This window comes from Nelumbo lutea, chromosome 1 (genome assembly GCF_056320005.1).
Source record: "Nelumbo lutea isolate HS-2025 chromosome 1, American lotus-T2T, whole genome shotgun sequence".
NCBI lineage: Eukaryota > Viridiplantae > Streptophyta > Magnoliopsida > Proteales > Nelumbonaceae > Nelumbo > Nelumbo lutea.
In genome coordinates, this window is record NC_142684.1 from 176449645 (window position 1) to 176470036 (window position 20392).

Below are 20392 nucleotides of genomic sequence, written 5' to 3' on the forward strand. Positions count from 1 at the left end.
TTGTGAAATTACAATTTGAGGATGGGGTTAATGAATTTTCAAAAACATATTGGTTCACATCTTTTGTAAGTTCCAAAAACAAAACAAAAGCAGCTGGTTTGAAAACAATTTGATTCTAAAAACCATTTTTAAAATCGACCCAGAGACTAAAATGGTTAGGGGTTCAGTTATCAGGTCGAATGGTCTAATCGTTCGAATCAAATGCTCGGCTCATCCTGACAAAAAATAAAAATGGCCAAAACCGTTTGAACAGTTAGCTGTTCAATTCAGCGGTTCATTAACCAAAACCATTGGTTTGGGGGCAAAAATGGAACCGATCACCTGATCGATTCCCGGTTTTTTGGGTCCGACCTTCTGGTCTGGTCCGGTTTTGAAAACCATGCTAAAAACAAGCACACACACAAAAAACATGTTTTTGGTTATGTGTCTTTTGTTTCAAAACTGGAAAAAAAAAAGTATTATTGAATTTCTGGTTTAAAGAACATGGTTTCATGTGGTTTATTTATGGGGTGTTCTAACAATATTTTGATAATGTGGCAATTGTTTTTATTTTCAAATTTCAAAAAAAAAACAACCATGTTATCAAATATGCTCTGCAAATCATATAATTTTCATTCTACAAAATCTGTTTCCATTCTAAAAAGGTCATTATATTGATGATTTCGTGAACTTTTTTTGAAACAAAACCAACTTGATTTTGCTTTTCAAAACAAATTCAAGAGTATACCTTTTTCTTGGTGATGTAATGATTTCAATAAACAAGTAAATAAATAAATAAACAACTTCATTCATCTTTCTATAATGACATTTTAACAACATTTATTGGCTAATATGGTAGAATGAAACTACCTCTCAATCAATTTTTGCTTGTCTGAATTTGAATATGCCGGTCTAGCTAGTAGAACTAATTTAGCAACACCACTAACGTATTCAAATAAGGTATTGACAACAATCATTTATGGGATGCAATGAAAAATTACCAAATAACTCTCATCATTTTTTCATATTAATGGTGTAAGAGAGATGAGAAGTTGTCCTTATATTAAGAATTTAAGATGTAAGGTCTCAGGTCTCCTAATAGTCTAATTTGCTTAGCTTGAATGGTTGAACCGGTAATCCATCACCCACAAATAAAATCGGGTTGATCACAGGTTTAATTCTTAAAAAACTAATGTAAACAAAGGTGGTTAAAGCTGGGTTGAAATCTTAAAAACACCTCCCAACACATTCAAATATATAATACTAGATTTTGGGTCCAATTGGATATATTTAAATCTAATATTGATTTGTTTATATTTGCATTCAAATTGAAAGTTGCCAGTTTGATTTAAATCGGATTTGGAAAGGTGTAGATATAAGATATTGAATGGTGTTAATCATCATCTTCATCCATGCCTTATCCGAACTGATGATCAAAATATTATATTTATACATTATCAATAAGGGTAAATTTCTAAAATCTCCCTTGAAGTTTCTAATTGTTGCTGAAATCTCCCCCAAAGCTTAGTAATTGCAATTGTCTGTCCTAGACTTTCTAATAATACAGTTGCAAGTAAACCCCCTTTGGTAAAGTCTTTTAAAAAAAAAGGCATGAAAATGTCCAAAATACCCATATAGTTACTATTGAGGTTGGTTTCTATGGGAAAAAATAATGCAAACTTTATGAACAACAAAAACAAAGAGAACTTAAAGTTGCAGCTTTACCTTTGAGTGATTGATATGAAGGGCAAATTTAAAAAATAAATTAGTTTCAAAAAAAGAGATTGGAAGAGTTTGGGTAGTGATTCATGTGAAGAGAAAATTTGGAAAACAAGCAATTTTTCTAAAGGTAACCACATGGATATTTTGGATATTTCATGCATTTTTTTAGAAAATTTTACTAGAGGGGGTCTACTTGCAATTATATCAAAAAGTTCAGGGAGGTGATTGCAATTACCAAACTTTAGGGGAAGTTTCAGCAACAACCAGAAACTTCAAGAGAGGATTCATGAATTTACTCTATCAATTATGAGCCACAAAGACACAACGGTTGCAAGAACATCTCCCATAAACAATATACAATTACGAGAGATGTTTTTGATTAATATATTGTGGATTGCATGTTCGGATTCCAATCTACTCGCATGGTTATTGAATTTGGGAATAAATATTTCATGTGGCAACTTTACAGGACTTAAAAATGAATCCCCATTCTTCTTTGCCCAACCTTCCTTCATTGGGATAAATTTCAATCCAATATACTTTCCCATATTTTTAGAGAAAGCCTTTTGTTGCCCTTACAAAATTGAAAGTATGATTACTCTTACTTGGGGAAAACTCCAATGCTCATTTAGTATTACGAATCTTAGCTATCTATTGGATAACAAGTAGTTTTGAATTTAAGGATTGGCTATCTTGAAATAGTCAATAGCTTGATTTCCATTAATGGATCAACTCTTCCCTGCCATTGGTTGGTGCAATACTAAATATGCATAATTCCACCTTCGCGTATGATTACTTGATGACATTGAAGGACTTATTACTATTTGGGATTTTTTTCTTTTAGCCCGACTTCTTCATCTTTTCACTATCATACTTTACATAATAAATATTTTTTTATATGTATAATAGTGATGCTATTAAAAGCCACTTTGGCTCTTGCTTAAAAAAGGTAATAAGAGAAGTTTAGCCTATAATGTCTCAATTGGGTTATTCGATGTTAGCTCTTTGAAGAAATTTGACACATAGATTATTCAGCCAAATCCTTGTCAGGGTGAGAATTTTTAGGCCCAAAGTACAATTGGCGTAGGTGCCAGCTCAGAATTGATGCCAATTCACAAGTGGGCATTGGTGTATAGAGTGGGGAGTTTTTGACATTTTGAATGTTTATAGGTCTGTAGTGGAATTCAGAAATCTGCATTGGGCCTGTCCGTACTTTTCCATAAAATCTTTTCATGTTGTAGAAATAGTTGGGATCATCTAAGCAGGATTCCCTGATTGATTTGATTAAGAAACCTTCCACCCATATTTCATATTTGTAGTTGTGTTACACTTGTTATTTCTCTTCTTACATGCAACACACATCGCATCTAAAAACCTTATTTGTTTGTTTGGGGTAAGGGGGTTTATACGATTAGGATTTTTTTTTAAAACATATATCTATTATTCTTTACCCTTTTCTTAAAAGCTAATCTAATGATTTAAAAGGCATGTGAAGCTCCAACTTTGAGGCTCACGCCTAAAACAATAATGCACGATTACATTGAGAAATATCTTATGTCATGAACATTTATTTCTTGCATTAATTGAAGTTAAGGCTTCATTGCAAAATGGGTTGAACCAATTCTACAATTTAGTATGCACTATAGTGCAAAGCATACCTAATGTGTGACATCACAATTAGGAAATTTATCAAATTCACAAATGAGCTTGTAGGTTTATAGGAGATCGGATTCAACCCTCATAAGACCATGCTCACATTGTACTCACAGCCATTTGCAACTATGTATTGGTAATATCTCTATACTTATAAGTTTTCATTCAATGGGAGATATTCTCAATGCATAACTGCAAGTGGTTGTGAGGATGGTGTGAGTAGGTCTTGTGAGGATTGAATTCGAGTTTGGTTTATAGGGGGTATGGCAATATGAGGTAAATTTTAAGTTGTAGCGAGTTTATAAAAATAGTTGCAATATTTTTTACCATCTTAATAGATAAAATTCAAACATTGAATTATTATATATATAAATATTCATAAAAAATTCAATAGGACTATCATGGTCATGTGGTTGTTCATGTCTAACATCTAGATGTAATTAATTTTAACCATTCCAAAGAAAGTCGTAAATCTTCATTCAAAGGATCATCTTAAAATAAGTTAATAATATTCTCCAGAATATGAAAAAAAAAGTCCATACACATGGGTATGACTAGTTTTTAAATATGTTTATCATTATTCTCGGTGTTAGGTAGATTTTCGATGGGCTTTACCCTTGTCACATCTTAATCTCTATTCTTGGTTTATGCAAAATGATAGCCATCTAATTGCACTTCATCTCAATATATATACACTAGTGTGTGTGTGTGTGTGTGTGTGTGATGCACGAGCTTTGTAAATATTTATTAATTAATGTAATCATTTTCAAGTGGAACTTAAGTGAATATTAAATTACAGTTAAATGAAATTTAAATTTTTTATTTTATTAATTATCCATTTTAAATTTAAATCGTGATCTTTTGATTAATGTTTAAAATTTTTAAAAATCTTAATAGTTCTTATTACCAATTAGTGGTAGTATCATTATAATTTATTGAAACAGTTGTTCTTGTTAAAGATTTAAACTTTTCCATAATTAATTTTAAAGTTTTCCAGGTGTAATCATTTACATATTAAAATTTACAATGATGCTAATTACTTATACCAATTAAATTTAATAAAAATTAATCTTAAACCTTTTATTGATGATCATTGTAAAATTTTTAGTAATTAATTATAAAATGTTTATTAATGTAACTAAGTGTAAGTAATATTAATTAATCAATAAGATTAGCTAACTAACTAATTAATTTGAACAATTATTATTAATTAAGTTAAAAACACGAGACCCATAAACTATAGTGAAGAATGGGAGATGTCGTGATGTGTAGCTGCAAGTGTGGATGGTGTGAGGATTTGTGAGGAGCATCCATTAGTGAAGGGTGTTTTTTACCGTTGGCAACAAAAAAAAAGTGTATACAAAACTGATCAATATATAGATACCATGAAATATAAGTTATACAAAATTGGGTCAACCAATATCCAAGTCGTTTGTCTTCTTCACCCTGTATATATATATATATATATGAGTTTTTTCAAAAACTCGGTTTTGTACAATAGTATTTTTTTCTAGAAGATTTCATATATACAATCATCACTTCATGCCAATAAATCATTTGAAAAACACTCTGTTTAACTCATAGGCCCCATTCAATTTTCGGGAAGTTACTTACTTGGGTAAGTATTTACTAGGTAAGTGCATTTACCCATGTTCTTTTATTTCCCAAGTAAATAAGACAATGACTATTTTATCCATAAAAAAACCATTATTAAAAAGGAAAATTTTATCCCATTTAAGTGTTGGCAACTTTTCCCTATGTGGAAAAGTTACTTTTGTCTAGGAGATGTGTATTACTTACAAATAGATAGGTAAAATAAATTTTCTATGGACTCCACAAATTAAAAAAAGAAAACAGAATATAGGTATCTTGGTCAATGAGAACCAAAGTCCAATGACCAACTTCCCCCCTTTCAAAATCCAAAAAAAAAAAAACATAAAGACATGATAAAGGCACTAGTATAAATGGCATTGCTAAATCAAACAAAATGACTCTTTGAGATCTTGGACAAAGCATTAGCTATTAGATTTTAGAACTTTACAATACCAACAAAATTTAATGATTTATGAAGATGGTTGCAATAATCTTCTTGATATATGACACATTGTTTGGAAGACAACTTAGCAAAACCCCATGGATCTAATGGTAGAGAACCTAAGGGTTAATGCAGTCTTAGGATCTCAGCCCTATGCAAACACTACTCTCATGTAGTGTTGTCAATGGGTCGGGTATAACCCAATGGACCTGAGCCATTTGAGTTGGTTCTAGTTTTAGTATTTGTACAAATGGGTTGATTTTGATTCCTAATATGTTGTCCCAATTATTATCTATTTGGAATTGATTCTATTCACCGAACTAACTAACACTTGACCCAAACCCTATATATATGTATATATGTACATGTGTGTGTGTGTGTATATATATATAGAAAAAACCGTTCACTTGCCACTTGGGCTGGAAATGGAGTTGCCACACATTAATTTAAAAAATGGAGGTGATGGGACCTTCGAGATTGACTTTTAAAATGCTATATTTTAATAGTGGCTCCAAAACCCAAGGCACCATCCACCAGTCCAAATAAGACTCAGATGGAAGAGGGGAAGGGGTTAGGCACCCCTCTCCCTGGTCCAATAGGTGGGGCCCACATGGGATCTTAATCAAGTACGATCATAAATCTTAATAAAGCAAAATATTCTTATAAAAAATAAAAGAAACAAATCAAGCAAAAAATTCTTATAATAAATAAAAGAAACAAAACAAGATAAAAAAAGGAACTAAGGGAAGGGTTGTATATATACCTTAACTAATATAGTATGAAGAACTAATATCTCAAACCTCAATAGTCTTAGCTAAATATAGCATAAACTTGAGATGGTATAAACCAGATTCATCTCTAGAACAAATAACTTAGGATGATTAACAGAATCAAAATGTAACTATTTTTTCACAATATTCAAACAATGGAATTGATCTCATAGGTAAAAAATAATAAAAAAAAAAAACAGTAAAGCAAGAAAATTTTGCATGATTAATTATAAGATTCAAAAGTAAAACAAATTTAAATCCCAAAAATAGAAAACAAAAACCTAATCCTAAATCTAGACTAGTACCGAGAGGTACTTGAGCTGAGACAACCCATTCCCTCTACTCACAACTCTAGACGTCGATAAAATGCCAAAAGGAAGAAAACCAATACACACAGAATGAAGGGAATTACCTGAGGATGATGCTTAATGTGTGGCAAAGAAACGAACGAGACTGATCTTTGAGCTAGCGACGATTGTTGAGGTCGAGTTCAATCCAAAATGACTATATGGGATATCTTTAACTGAGTTTCAGCCATCTGTGCACCAACGATGGGTTTTGGTGAACAACTTTCAAATAGGGGAAATTAAAAAGCAGGAAGGCGTAAATTGGCGGCACTGATGAGTGAGCTGATGATGAAGATAGAGGCGAGAGAGTCGATAAACGGACGTGAAACGCTTCATCACTGGTTCAATGAGTGAAGGCAGCAAAAAAACGAAAATGGAGAAACAAGGGGAGAAAACAGTGAACCAGAGGAAGAAGAAGAAAATGAAAGAAGCAGAAAAATGATAAAAGAAATAGAGAGGAAGGAAAGGTTGGAAAGAGAGGCACCAATGGTTTGAGGGTTTCTCCGCGCTCCCTGATACCAGGTGAAGACAAAGGTCTATAGTGAGTATTCCCCCATTAGGTTAAAAGAGAGTCTCATTTGGCTTTTATAATAAGGCATGGGCAATTTCGTAATTTTAGGGGAAATGAGGGCATTTTGGTAATTTTTGATAAGTTGGGTTAAACCAGGTCCAAGGTTTGAATCGGGTTCTTTGTCCAATGATGGGTGGTCTCATGTAAAAAAAGTGGAGGGTTGAGATGCATCTGACCACAAATAGTGGGTTTGTGTGTATGGGCTAGTAGGATTGACCGAAATGGAATATTTTTTATGAAAGGGTTAATGAGGGTATTTTTTGCTGAGATTTTGTAGGGTGGGTTTTTGGACATTCTGAGTTGATTGGTGGGGTCAGATTAGCCAAACTGGGCTTGGATTGGGTAGATCTAGAAAGGGCTCGATTTGGTTAATCTAAGGGCTCAAAATGGAATCTTTGTATGATCGAGAGGAAAACAAGGACTGTTAGGATGGGATTTCACATGTAGGATTTTTTCTGGCATTCTGGGGTGATTGGCCAGGTTTGATTGGTTTAGATGTGTTTGGATCAAGTGGATATAGGTTGTGAATGTAAGAATGACCGAAATGGAATCTTTGTTTGATGAATGGGTGAACGAAGGAATCTTGAGTTCAAATTTAATGGATAGATGTTTTGGGAGGTTCTGGATTGGGTGGTTGTGTCTGATCTAATGGTTGAGGTGTAAGTGAGGGTTAATCGGGGTCATCGGATAGGTATCAGGCAGGTTTAACGGTGGATCTGTGGGTTCTCAAGGTAAAATTTGGGTTCTTTGGGTTTTTGGTGTTTTAGAGAGGATAGATGAGTCTGATTGGGTGTTTAGGGTTAATTGTAGGTTAATGCGGTGGGCTGAGCAAAAATCGAGTGTTAACAATATATATAAGTAGGCTTATTATAACTAGGTCCATTGAATCAAACTAGATTGTCCTAAGAACCAATCAGTTCAGTTTTGGGTCTAAAATTACAACCTATAGGGTCTGGTTCAATTCCAAAACCTTGATACTTCTTATTGGGTCGCTTCAAGTTCTACCCTATACTAACCCAAACCTGACCTATTGATAGCCCTACTCTCTTGTGGAATTATTATCCATCTTTAGTTATGCTTTATTGTTATTTAGTGCTTATCTCTTTAATTAAAAGTTATCGTTTGTACATTGTCGCATCCACCACTACTTATGCCAACAATCACGAGATGCCTTATGAAACCATTACTCTAAGTGAATACAATCAATCCTTATGGTGACTTTTGATTCAGAAGGATGCTCCTCATAGCAGAATGGACAAAGAAAATTATACCAAACTTCCTCTCAACAATCACTGGATGCCTTTGCCATTTTGTTTAACCATTGCCTCAGGTGTACACAATCAATCATTACAAACTTACAGTGACTTTTGATTCAAAATGATGCTCTTCATAGCATAATGGGCAAGGGGTGAATCTCATCTTCAATCTCAAAGTAATAGATGCTTAATGACATAAAATGTCCAACATCTATCAAATTTCAATTATTGCATGTGAAAAAAAAAGTGCCAATTCCATACAATAGAGTCAAAGGAGATGACCCAATAACCCAACAATTTGGTTCCTCACACATTGGAAGGACATGTGCCATAGAAATAAAAAATAGGAAAGTAAAAACAATGGAAGGTGAATCAATGATTTAGGAAATTAAAATCAATATAGAAAGGGAAGTACACCAATAATGTTATAATAGGGGATTAAATAGAACCAATTGAACATGATTTTACACATATTGAAGAGATGGGTATTCTTAATGTGTTGTCAAATCCTTAACAACAAAGTGATTGCAACTAAGGTTGCACACTCAATGTAGAAAAAGAGAGGTAAGCATGATAGTTTCATTTTAAAATTAGACTTCTCTAAGGCCTATGATGATATGGAATAAGATTTTTTACTAAAAGTCTTGCAACTCAAGGGTTTTTCTTCTTGATTTTGTCATTTCAATTGGCATTGTCATTCACCGATAATTTGATATCTTTTGCTATAGTTGTGAATGGCAACTCAACTCCTCAGTTTGATCATACTAAGGGATTTCGACAAGGGTGCCCTTTGTCACCATACTTATTTGTACTTAGGATTGATGTGTTTTCTATACTATTGTCTAAAAAACTTCTAAAGGGTGACCTATTTGTTCATTCATAAAAAAGGGTGACATTTTTGTTGCTGGGAAGTAGTACTTTCAACCATCTACTATTTGCTAAATCTCTCTGAATTAACAACAATTAAGGATGCTCTCAATATCTTTTATGCATGGTTGGGATAGAAGATCAAATTTGCTAAATCTCTAATTATGTTTAGTTGCAACGCCCATAGGAAAGTTTGTAAATTGATAGCTAAAGGCTTTGTGTTATAATGATGAAATGCAACGGAAGATACTTGAAATTAGGCTTTACTTCAAATAAAGTTTGTAAGGAGGCATGACATATTATTCTAGAGAAGGTCACTAGAAATCTAAGTGTTTATCACATGATGGCAAAACAATTTTGGTAAAGAGCACTATTCAGGCTATTTTGGCATTCTATATGGCCACTAATTTAATGACTAAGCAAATGGGTAATAGCCTAAGCTCTATTTTAAGGGATTCTTGATAGGGTTTTGAATAGGGACAACACAACTCGTATCTAAAGAGTTGGAAGTCAATATGTAGGCTAGAGGCATTAGGTGGTTTGGGTTTTCGTGACATGTGGCAAAAAAGCAACTCCCTTTTAAAATTTTCTCACCTTCCCAAACCATTTTTTTTTGTGTAAGTCCTTACCTCAAAGTATATATATGGTAAGGTAAACATTTGGTCTACTAAAAAGCCTCCTAATGCACCATCAACGACATGATCCAATATGTTAAAAGATCGTGAGATGATGGACAAGTGCAGATGGCATGTGAGAAATGGTTGGTGTGTATCCATATTTTCTAACCCATGGATTCCAATGAAGAGTAATAAAATCCAATTTGTTATTGATACCATGACAACTAGTTGCACTAGTCAATTCAAGTATGAACCATTGGATACAAGAGGAAGTGAATCGAATCTTTAATGTTGGTACTTCAGCCATCATCACTCAAATGGTTTTATCGCGTACAGAAAATTGTGTGTGTAAGAAATCCCAATGGCAAGTTCATAACAAGTTCAACATATAGATTAACCAAGGAGCAGGAGTCTAGTTCTTCTTACTTATGCAATTGAATTTGGCGATGTGAATTGTAAGAAGTTTTGGCATTTTAAGAATTTACTAATACTTGTCCACACTTTCATATGGAGATGCCTAATGGGTATTAATGTATTATTCCTAATATAACTACAATGGCTCACCTCAAAATAAACATAGATCCTTTTGCACATTGTGTGGTGAAGCACCATAAACTTATTAACACCTATTCTTTGGATGTTCGTTTGCTAGACCAGCATGTTTCAAAGTAAGCTTGGGTCTTCTCCTTAATGCACACCAAGATTGGCTTTTGGAATGGACTAAAAGTAATGACCCCTTTTAACTATAAAGAAGTATCATTAATCTTTAAAAGGGCTATTTGCATGTGACAAGTCGAGAAATATAGGTGAAACAAAGCATGATTTTAAAAAATGACCCACAAATGGAACCATTCTGGCCACCGGTTTCCGGGTTGACAGTTCAACTGTCTAGTTCGAACGAATGACCTGTTCTGACAAAAAATAATTAAAAATAAAAAATGACAAAAAACCATCAAACGAGTCAACGCATCATTGACTTTTCAACGGTTTTTTGCTAGAGACCGGGTTTGGGGTAAAATGGAACAGGTTGCCTCGACGGTTCGATTGTCCGAGTCAACGGTGGTTTGAAAACCATGCAACAAAGTAATAGTGAAGAGGGAGATTTCTCTAATGTTTATTGTCATTGCAACATAGGCATAAACTGATGCAATTGTTTCATCCTTATATGATGAAAGGGAGATTATTAATTATAGGGAGGAGCAACTAGTTCATGCACCAACAAGGATATGGAAAAGATTTAGATGAGGGCATTACAAGATTAACTTTGATGGTGCTTAATCTTTGGGAAAATCAAGAGCTAGAGTTGTTATAAAAGATGAAGATGTAACATTTGTATTGGTTGGGTAATGAAGAGCTTAAAGGCCTACTCGTTTCCTCTTAACTCTTATCTCTTAAGAGGAATCTTACAATTTTAAGAGGAAAATGGGTGTTTGTATCCTCTTATCTCTTAAAGAGGAATCTTATAACTTATTGTTTTCCAATGATATCCCCAAAGCATAAATAAAAATTCTCATATATGGAGTTAAAATAGATATTTGACAAATTTCAAAATTTAGAATAACATTCTCTACATTAAGAGTTTAGAGGAAAGAAAAGTTCACCAATACCAATATAATTCTGGCGTTTGAAAAATCTGAAATCTGAAAAACTAAAAAGATATTATTTGGGTCTAAAATATGAAAAGAAGTAAAAAACATTTTCTACTTTTTATAGGTTCTGAAAAGATCAAATCATTTAAGTTGGAGTAATTCTTTAACATTTGAAATTATGAAGTTTACTATTTTACCTTTAAAAATGGACTATTTGATAATATTATAAATAATAAAAAGAATATTAAATAAAAACGGTATTATATTAATAAATAAGTATTATATTTTTTGAAATAAATAATTATTTGGTATTTAATTAAAAATAATATTTATTTATTCTTATTAACTAATAATGAATAAAAATATTTATTAAGTAATAACAAATTATTAATAAACATATTATTATTTAACAATATTATTTAAATAAATAATAATAATAAATTATTATCATCATTATTATCATTATTATTGTTGTTGTTGTTGTCAAATAGATGACAATAATGAGGGCATTAATGTCACTTTATTACATCTAAAATCCATCTGATTCTAGGAAGACGTGAAACTAAGTCTTACCAATTTAGATATAAATTTGTGTTTTGTATCCTCTAATTTCATACCTAAACCCAAGCGCCAATGGCATCTAAAAAGCAAAGTTTTCAAACCTTAGACATTTGAAAAGTGTTATCAAATGCCACCTTAATGTAATTATTGCACTTTTTGATTTTAAACATCAAAGCAAACGAACAAGCCCTAAGGTTGGCACTCCCGAGGGAAGTTTTCAAAAGCTTAAAACTAATAGAAGAATTAGGCATACAAGCTTTTATCATTGAGGGGAGTGTTTTAAATATAATTAAAGCCTTGTTGGAGGAAAATGTTGTTCCTCTTTGGCATGCCAAAGTTATTGTCTCTAATTTCAAGGTAAAATTGAGGTTTTTTCTCCATTACTCAATGCAATCTACTCCAATAACAATGAATGGGGTTGTTCACCGATTGGCTAAACATACTCTCTCGATTTCAAGAACATTCACTTTTTTCCTAATCTACCCTTGTTTCTTGTAAATGTAATATCTTCTAAAAAGTGTTTTGAGCAAGACTAATGAAGCTTTTTGCCTTTGAGGGTTAAAAATTAACATGCTAGATTTTCTCATAATTATAAAAAATTTGAGAAAGAAATAAGGAATGGACAATGAAGTAGGGAAAGCCTTGTTGTTGTAGATCAATTTATTTTAGTATATGATATAGATTATGCTTCAAACTTTAAAGTATCGATATATGTGATATATATATATATCAACTTTTAGTGTCATAGTTCATACACTTAGAACCTTTACCACTACTTCTAGGTTGTTGGATAATAAAACCCTTTTCTATATACTAGATTAAGATGTTAAAGTACCATTAAAGAAATGTATATATAAGATAATGATCTCTAAAATAAGGAATCTATTATTATGAGACAAGTGGTATAAGAAAAAATAATCTCAAGAAAATTTGCAACTTGGGTTAGATCTACTCATCTATAGTGCAAAGAACTATGACTATTACTTTGTAATGCAATCCCAAATCGACAATGTAGTAGCCAAGAATTCGGATTTCCCCCTTGCAAAATCATCCTCACTACCTTTTTGTTGCATCTTAGTGGAGACCCAATAACACCTATTCTTGGAATGCCCCATTTGCTTAGACAATTTAGTTACAGGCGCAAATTGGCTTCTCCCTTGAAGCGTTCTTAGCTAAAAAACAACATATGCCATCTTATAATAATAATGACAACACAATAACCATGTTAATGGGAAAGAACTCAAAAACAACTATTTGGCTCACTTTCTAGCAATTTTTTGTAGTCTTCGGGATATGAGGAATGATGTCTTGTTCAAACAAAAAAAACATTGACTAGCTCTTGTGCTTAGAAAGGCAAACTCTTATCATTAGCTAACAAAAAGCAATATCACCCTCCCCTTAGCTGCAAACTTAACCCTCTTTGTGGACGTACATGCTATTTTAAACTCACATATTCCTTTTATCTTGGTTGATGGATCTTGAGACACTACTAGACACATTGTCTCCACATGCCTCTTCTTTGATTCTTACCAATATAATACTTTCATCGCAGAGGGACAAGCTTGTTTAGTCACCTCTTCAATAGTAGTTGAGCTATAGGTGATTATAGAAGGTCTTAGAAGACTCATCTCACTAGGTTATACTTGCATGCTATGCTCCTTTTCGATGCAATAAAAAAGAAAAAAAAAAAGCTCTTTTGAACATAAAGGGAACTTACATAAACATCACATGGGTTGTTCACTCACTTTATGATCATTTTTCCTAGTTTCTTTCCTTTTTTGTTAGTATAAAACTTATCTATGTAAGGTAGTGTTTGAGAACACTTAAAAGAAGTACTTCTTTTAAGACATGGGACCACACATTAAGTGGTTTTAAGTACTTATGGGTGTTTGGTAAAAAAGTGGGGAAGAAGTACTTCTTTGAAAAAGTGACTTCAAGTTGGCCTTTTTTTTAGTCCTTTTGAAGAAGTACTTCTCCAAAAAAATAGAACGAACCAGTCTCAGATAGATTTTTATAATGCCTAAAATACCCCCACGAGGGTTATACCTCCCCCTTCTTCCTTCATTTGAACCTCAAACCCTAGTAGCAGTGCACCAGTTGTAGGTCCACCAACGATGATCAACGGCTTGGAACAGTGAACGGTAGACCTGTCGTTTGGCCTCTTACTTCTATGTTTTGAAGTTTTTTTCTCATTTAATCTTTTATTTTTTTTCTAACTTGAATTCACTGTTCTTTGTAGATCTATACTTGTGAACTCTCTTGTTCGAACAACGAACGACAACAAGAGGTTAGTTCTCCACGGAGATCGATCTCTATATTTTCTTCCTGGTTTTTTTTTTTTCATTTGTTCTGATATGTGATGACAAAGTTGGGCTGTGTGAATTCTGAAATCTGAAATAGAGATTGATCTTAGATCTCTGAAACAGAGATCGATCTCAAATCTCTGAAACAGAAATCTAAAATAGAGATTGAACTAGTTCCGCATTTCTTTACTTTTAGTTTGATATTCGTGCTATGGAAATTAAAGTTTAGCTTCAAAACTGAACTATTTTGAGCTTTTGTTTATGCTTTTCCCACAACTAAACGATTGACTAGTATGCCTACAATAGCTATTTATTATGTATTTCTATAATTTTTTACCTAAAGCTTATATGTTTTTAATTCTTATGCTTTAAGTTATGGGAAATCATAATGAATTGTACAACAGGATAACCACCAGTGTGTCGGTATAGAAACACATGTATATCTATGTTTCAGTGAATCTATTTTTTCAAATACGTACATGATGGGTGTTAAGTATGTGAAGTTGGTTAGATCTGGCTACTAACAAATACCCTATTTTAGGTTGTCTCGATGTCTTGAACTGGTTTCCAACCATGTTAGATGCTTGTCATGCAATGCAATTCTCAGATGCAATTGAATGTTTATGTCAGTTTAAAGATCAAATTAGTTCTTTGATGGGGCAACATATTAGGAAAGAAATAACCACAAACCCATATTGATTGGTATGGTCCATGGAAAAGTCTTCAACTAAAATTAACTATAAATATGCATGTTCTTTTATGATTTTGTCCTATTGTAATTTGTTGAATTTGAGTGGCTATTGTCAGTTCTTATCATTTTAAAAGAGCTAAGGACCAGATTCTTGACCAATTTCCTTTGTTATTTATGAAATATCCTTCAGAATGACCAACTCTAGGGAAACCCACACGGGCACCCGAACTGTCCCTTTGATTTATGCCACTTCTATCATTAGCATCAAAACCTCTTGTTTTCAAGTCTTTCCCCCTAACTACTCTTTGTTCAGTTCATTTATCCTGTGCAAGTTTTGGGGAGGTGGATAATACTATAATAGACAAGTTTTTTTTTTTTTTTTTTTTTTTTCGGGGGGGTGGGGGGGGGGGGCAGTCTTGAGGACTATAACTTGGAGTTCTTCCATTCAAACCAACCCCTACAAATAAAAAATATGAGGCTCTCTTTCAGTGATCATGGATTTTGGGATAGAATAAGAATGAAACTCTCTTCCCTAAGTTCTTAAGTAAAATAAAATCCTCTCTTTTCACACCCAATGAAAGTAGAAGTAGGATTTGAAGTCATGGAACCCATACTCCCATATATCATTAATCTTGGCCCATAAAGCTACGGGTGTTCAGTTTACCTTGGGGAAGCAAACTAAAAACTATAGCTGGGACCCAGTTCAGAGCATGGACTTTCAGGTGCAGCCAAAAGAGACAGGGCCATATTTGCTCTGTTAATAACTGTCGCCTGCAAAGCTTGCAAGGAGTAGTGGAGTCAATACCCCTTCTGGATTCAGGCTGAGCCAAACCGAAGCAGTTGATGCATATCCCTATCTCTATGCACATGTAGCTGATATCACATTATATTAGACAAGACCCATTGTTGAGTTGAAGTAAGCTTATACATTAGAAATGTTGAACATTATAAAAGCAATTAAACAAAATAAAAGTTAAATTATATTGCTTTTCCCGTTTTCCGCATAAAGAGACAATCCCCATTAGCTCATCCATAGCTTTGATGGTATGCTCTAGTTCATGGGCTAGGTTTGGGCCGAACTTTGCCCCTTTATTAATACAAAATATACTCAAGCTTGAATTCAAAACTTGATTTGAATAAGAATAAATAATTTCATATACTTGTCAATACTAACATAATTCATATACTTGGATTCATGTATATTATTCTTTCGGCCATTTTTCTTCTATTTTATTATCAATACTAACATAATTAGTAGGTTATGGCTAGTAGTCAAGGGAGAAATGGGGGAGTTCTTGGGCTACGTCAACTCCTGAACTTCATAAAATTTGGGTGGATGCATGCTTGCAACAAGTCATTGTCGGCCATTGAACCAATACTACACTGGATAGACAAGGACAGACAAATGTGATTCAGGATTTCAACAGCATTATGGGGAAAAACTACACCTATAAACAAATGAAGAATCATTGGGATGTAGTAAAGAATGAGTGGAAGATATTCCATAAACTGTCAACTTTTACTGGATTGGGGTGGGATCCAGTGAATGAAACATTCACTACTGGGGATGACTTTTAGAATGACTATCTAAAGGTATAGTGTAATTTAGCATTTTAAGATAATAAGCATGTAGGTTAATCATTTTGTTATGCAAAACCTTACATAGTTTTGTACTTGTGAGATAAACATACCCTGATGCGGCTCAATTTAGATACAAGGGTCTTCCCCATGCGGCAGATTTGGACATCATATTTGGTGGCACAGTTGCCCACGGCTACGATAGTTGGGCTCTGAATGTGGGTACACTACCAGAGGTGGTGTCATTAACCCAACCGACTCTTGATGATGACCAGATGGATGAGGAATTGCAACATGAACCAGAGACACTCATGTTTGCACCTGAAACAGTGCAGGATGCTGGAAGGGTCCCAACAAGTACTCACTCATATAGAGTTGTCAATAGAGACATAGGGGAGAGTAGCAACTCTACCAGGAAAAAGAAGATGTTGGGTGCTATGTGGATTGATAAGAATCTGGACAGAATTGCCTCTGCATTTGAGCTATCAACTGCTCATAAAGTTGGCTGGACAAGAGGTTAAGTTCTATGGAATGATGCTTTAACCTCCTAAAAGAGATCCCTGAGATTGAGGAGGGGAGTCCTTTATTCATGTTTGCTAATTTCTAGTTCGTGAAAGGTTAATTCCGTGACTTGTTTATTATGAGTCTCCTACCTTATGATTGAAGATGATTTAAGAATTGTATGAGCATTCCAATAATGTGTGAAACTTGTTTGCATCAATTTGTCTTTTACTTTTGTTTGTCACATAGACTTGAGAACTTGAGTACTCTTCATTTTGACAAGTATTTCATAGAATTATTATCGTTGGATTTGATTTATATTTTAATATTAATTAAATGTGTGTTTTTTATACTTTTTGCATTTATGTCTTTATTTAATGATCATTAATTTTGTTTGTCTTTACTAAATTGCATGGTAGTGTAAGAGATGGCTATTGATAAGGAAATTGAAATGGAGACTGAGGTAGTATCAGATACACAATCGGATTCCGATAGTAGCTTCTCTTACAAAGGGGTGATGATGAGCATGGGTGCATTGTGAATGTTGTCTCTATGGTGAGTGGATTTTATTATGATACTTGGGTTCACAAAGAACCCAAACACACCATGGGCTGTACGAAAGCAGTGTACACAAGGTCTCTCCTTGAAGGGCATGATGACCAATTATATGAGTTTTGTCGTATGGACAAAGATGTATTTATACGATTGTGCAATACTCTGAAAGAGTGTGGCCTCATTGCAAATAGTCAAGATATTTCAGTGGAGGAACAATTAGCCATTTTCCTTCATATTGTTGGACATAATTAGGCTTATAAATGGTATTCGAAAATCTAAATTCGAATATGAGATTTAGTTTAATTGAATCGAATATTCAGCTGAATTTGGATATACATTGATCCGATCCGATAAATATCCAAACAGATTAGAAAAGGGCATTGCACACAAAATGTAATGGTTGCATGTGATTTCAACATGTGGTTTATATTTGTCTTTGTTGAATGGAAGGGAAACGCATATGACTATCGCATATTTGCTGAAGCCATGCGTAATCCAAAATATAATTTCCCACATCCACCACAAGGCAAGGATGCATATATTGCAACTTGTTGTGTATTATATGAAGTGTAAAAATATACTAATATTCTCTTTATTATTCTTAGGTAAGTATTATGTTGTTGATTTTGTGTTCCCCAACAGATTGATAGTGTTAGATACTTTATGTTAATCTAGTAGTTGATAGTTTTAGACAGTTATGCCCTTAGCTCCAATCAGATTGATGTACCTTTTGACATTTATTGTAAATAAATAAAGTACATAATTGATTCATGCCATTGTGGTGTGTTTTTGTGTTATACCCTTAAAGTAGACACTTATGAGACTCGTGTTATTTTAGAATCTTCACAGCCACTGGATAGATTTGGGGAAATTTATCCTACCAAGGCTGACACTGATGTACTGCCAAGTTGGTTGGGGTGGCTTGTCTCAGCTGCCAAGGTGAGACCTGAGGTACATGCAGTGTGAGTTTTCTTGAAGCCCTAAACCAGACCAAAATTCCAGTATTGTCCTGGACCTTGGTGATAGATGGGCAAAACTGGAATGTTACACCTGACCCCTAGACTCGATTATGGTACTGCACTAGGTGTCGAATTGGGTTGTTTTTGATATACCAATCAGTGAGATCCTTAGAGGGGGTCAAAACCTAGGTATGTTGGGATAGTCCGAGAATTCATCTGAGTGGGTGATCATAGTGAAAGGATCAACCCCTTTGTCGGACAAAGTGAATGATTGGGGATGCACTCTCTCTGATGGAAACCTAAAACTACCAGTAGTTGATTTTAACTGTTGAAATTTATTTTTGTAAAATATATTTATATAAAGATATGCATACATACATATATATATATCTATATATATTATGGTTTCAAAATGTTTGCAAAATTCCCGGGATCCATGTGAGTAGAGAGTGCAGCACTGTACCATGCAGTCGAGGGAGAGGTCTTCTCTTGTCGGGCAGTGTTTGATCATTATGGGCTTAGAGGTTAAGTGTATGACCATTGAGGGTAATACTTGATGGGCTAATCTTGCATCTGCCCACAGTCCTTGGGTTTTCATAAGGTGGTTGGACCCAAGGATCATTTAGTGTAAATGTTGGGCCCATTAAAAACCCATGGTGGTTGACTCAGTGGTTCACTGTCTCCTACAGTGAGTTCGGCTAGGCCTTATAACAAAGGCTGGGCTGAACCCATTTGGCTGATGTGTAGATCAATGTTTGGATTCCACGCCATACAAAGAGAGCCAACTGGGTAGCAGGTTAGGAGGTTAAGTGAGCACATAAACTTAATCGGCATAAAGTCCAATTTGAACTGAGTTAATTAGTTTAATTAAATAGGGGCAAATCTGGGTTTGGATCAGCAAATGAGGATAAGAGGATAAGTCTTATCCACTTAAAGAGTCCAGATCCAAATAAAGATTTGGATAAGGAAACTCCTAATTTGATTAGGATTGAGCTAATCTTGAACTACAAATAAATTAAGGGATTATCCTTATTACTTAAAGAATCCATATCCAAATAAAGATTTGGATCAAGAAACTTTTAATCAGATTAGGAGGTTGTCTTTTTAAGGCTATAAATAAGAGAGCAGGGCGGACATGCAAAAACACCAGACAAGACACAACAGACTGCAAAGTTCTTCTCTATTCTTGCTGCCCCTACCCAGCTTGATCTCCACTTGTGGAAGTGATCAATAATTCTTCTTGATATTGCTTCTTGGTAGAAGAAGCAATCTGAAGTCGTGCTCACCAGCCCTCTACTCCATTCTTGCTGAAGAATTCAGTTTTTGTTGAAGAGCCGTCCTATGAAAGAAATGGTAGGATCCATCGTATGGACGCCAAAAAGGTTGCGGAATGGGTGGGCGAATTTAAAAAATTTCCCACCTTTCTTCCAATTAGGAATCGTATTCTCCGATTTTAGAATTAAAATTCAAGGATCCTACTTGAACCAAACCAAACCAGATTTTAACCAAAAGAGAAGGGAGGGATTATACCTGATCCAGAGAAGCAGTATCTCCCAAAGTTGGTGTTCACGCCCAAAGAAGATCCCAAGATCAGCTCACACTAAAGATGACACAGTGATGATGGAGCTGAACCAACAGTGTTCGTCCCACGAACCAGGTTCTTCTGAAGAACACGATGGAAGACTGTGAGCACCACACGAACAATCAAGAACCTTTCTTGATTTTCTCTAACTGAGAACTCGAACTAGCAGAAAAGGTGGGGGTGACTGTTGGAGGAGAATGCTAGAGAAGAAGGTGGCGAACTGCTATTTCTTCTCTAGGGTTATCTGAGATCCTAT